We start from the raw sequence: 3,048 nt of genomic DNA on the forward strand, positions 1-3,048 counted from the left end.
AGGTACCTACCTGACCCTAAAACTAACCTCACAGGTACCTACCTGACCCTAAAACTAACCTCACAGGTACCTACCTGAATGAAACCAGAGAGCGTTGACAGAGAGAAGGTAGAAATGACTCAGCCTGGAACTGAAAATATGGATGGAGGACAACAGAGCTGCTTCATGGAAGAACAACCTCAGATTAGCCTGTTAGCTTTAGCGCCGACACTATATTGCCTTATATGCATTAGCTCGGTGCTAGTGCAACAAACAAGCTAAACTGTTTCTCTCCAAGAGACTTTTTTGTAGGCCCTAATAGATTACACATGTGTGCTAAATTTCATAACTGTCAGTGAAAGCATGGCTTGGGGCTGATTTTTTTAAATATTGTAGGGGGCGCTATGGAGTAATTAGACCACGACCACCAAATGTTACACCACATTCCTGTTGGGGACCAGATAAGGATCAATCACAGGTGATTTGGTACTGATCGGTTGAAATTTGTGGATTTTAGAGCCAAACGCAATTCAACGGCGTGACGCCTGACTTCGCCACACCGCCTTGACCACGCCTTCCAGCCAGAAGTCTTGTTGTTTGAAACCAAGTCAGTCCAACTTGTTATCTGTGTTCTGACACAAATTGAAGGTGATTGAGTCAAATCTGTGAGAGATAGATCTTTCCAAGCAAATAAAAGTCACTTCCTGTCCTCAGGGGGCGGGGCTTTGATGTTGTCATCATATGACCATATAGTTTCATCAAGCATCCAACATGGATGACGCACAGTGAGTTTGGTAGAATTCGGTCTGTGTGGAAGTTAGTGCGTTTAGAAAATGTTAGCGAGAAGGTCAACTTCGAGGGTTGGCCACGCCCCCTAAACATGCTCAAAAACTCACAGTTTTGGTAACTTTTAATCCCACATGTCTTAACAGTATACTGACCAAGTTTGAAGCTGATAGGTCAAAATCTCTAGGAGGAGTTCGCAAAAGTTCGACGTGAGCGAAAGTGAAACTTAAGGAAAATTTGACCTTTGACCCAAAATGGCCGACTTCCTGTACATTTTAGGGGATACCTCCAAGAGACTTTTTAAAATATTTTGGGGAGTTCTACGTAAAGCTGAATTTCAGCTTTCTAGGACTTACCAGTTCCTCTATCTCACTTTAGGTGGCGCAGTGGAGCCGTTGGGCCACGCCCATTCAGCTTTTAGTTTAAAAATGATAAAAACTAAACAGCCTACAGTATTTTTACTCTTTGACAGTTAAAATAAACGTTTATCAAATAAAGTCTAATGTTATAACTAATAATGGACGCCTTTAATTTGAAAAATCCCAGTGTTTCTGTGGAACTACACTCACTTCCTGTTAAATCTCTGTGACGAAGCGTTTTCCTGTGCAGACGAACAGTTCAGTAAATAAACTGCGCCTCGCTTCAGTCCACTGAAAACCTCTTTTCTCCTCCAAAATAAAAAAGTAGTTTCTTGGAGCTGGTGTTGGAGCTGTCTCAAATTCATCTGTCAGGATGTGTGTGCGGTGTGAGCGGCGGCGCGTGTGTCGGCCTCTGTCAGGATCGCAGCAGACTTACAACCAACATTTGTCTGAGCAGACGGCAGCGTCTGCCTGTCAGGAGGCAGGCTGCACCTGTTGCTGCAGAAACCTCAGCTCACACATCAGAGACACGTCGTCTTTCTGTTCAACACAACCGCTTTATGAAAAACACTCAGTGAACAGGGATGGAAGCGTTTTCAGATGTTCTTCATGAAGACAAACAGGAAGTAGATCCAGATTTTATCCTCTGTTTCTGCATCTTTCTCAACATTTCAGTTCGTTTCAGCTGCAGCTCGTCTCCTTTGCTGATTTTATTTATTTATTTATTTATTTATCCTCAGAAACATTTTCTGATCCTTCCTGTTCCTCCTGCTGTTTGAGTTGATGACTTCATGATCAGATCAAAACTGACAACAAAAAGCCTAAAACTGAGGCAGGTTTTCTAAACTGAAGTGGAAAATGAGGAAAACTGAAGAAAACAACAGATTTGATCAAATTTATTAAAAAAAAAACCTATTTGAGCAGAAAACTGATGAGATGTTTAAAAACCTGACTCCTGATGTTTTCTCATCAGTTTAAACTTGGTTTGGTGTAGAAATAATCAGACGTTTTATTTTGAAGGGCTAATTATTATTATTAATATTATTATTATTGTTATTATTGTTGTTATTATTATTGGTTTGTTTGTGGTTCTGGATCTTCCTCTTTGGTTTTAGAAGCTGTCAGGTTTTCTTACATTTTGTTGCGTTGTTTTTTTGTTTTGTTTTGTTTTGTTTTGTTTTGCCGCCACGCCGTTCTGATGCAGGAGATTTCTGAGGTAGGAGCGTCCCCACCTGTCTGTCCACCTGTCTGTCCTGCTGTCTGTCCTCCTGTCTGTCCACCTGTCTGCCCACCTGTCTGCCCACCTGTCTGTCCACCTGTCTGTCCACCTGTCTGCCCACCTGTCTGCCCACCTGTCTGCCCACCTGTCTGCCCACCTGTCTGTCCACCTGTCTGTCCACCTGTCTGTCCTGCTGTCTGTCCTCCTGTCTGTCCACCTGTCTGCCCACCTGTCTGCCCACCTGTCTGCCCACCTGTCTGCCCACCTGTCTGTCCTCCTGTCCTCCTGTCTGTCCACCTGTCTGTCCACCTGTCTGCCCACCTGTCTGTCCTCCTGTCTGTCCACCTGTCTGCCCACCTGTCTGCCCACCTGTCCTCCTGTCTGTCCACCTGTCTGTCCACCTGTCTGCCCACCTGTCCTCCTGTCTGCCCACCTGTCTGTCCTCCTGTCTGTCCACCTGTCTGTCCACCTGTCTGTCCTCCTGTCTGTCCACCTGTCTGTCCACCTGTCTGCCCACCTGTCTGTCCTCCTGTCTGTCCACCTGTCTGCCCACCTGTCTGCCCACCTGTCCTCCTGTCTGTCCACCTGTCTGTCCACCTGTCTGCCCACCTGTCCTCCTGTCTGCCCACCTGTCTGCCCACCTGTCCTCCTGTCTGCCCACCTGTCTGCCCACCTGTCCTCCTGTCTGCCCACCTGTCTGCCCAC

General features: G+C 45.8%; 1 protein-coding gene across 1 annotated transcript in view; it reads left to right on the top strand.

Annotated features, from left to right (window-relative positions):
• snx2 (sorting nexin 2) overlaps positions 1-3,048 on the top strand; it is a 33,319-nt gene that overhangs the window by 20,205 nt on the left and 10,066 nt on the right. The gene's annotated exons all lie outside the window — the stretch shown is intronic.

Source organism: Austrofundulus limnaeus, unplaced genomic scaffold (genome assembly GCF_001266775.1).
Source record: "Austrofundulus limnaeus strain Quisiro unplaced genomic scaffold, Austrofundulus_limnaeus-1.0 Scaffold947, whole genome shotgun sequence".
In the NCBI taxonomy this organism is placed as follows: Eukaryota; Metazoa; Chordata; class Actinopteri; order Cyprinodontiformes; family Rivulidae; genus Austrofundulus; species Austrofundulus limnaeus.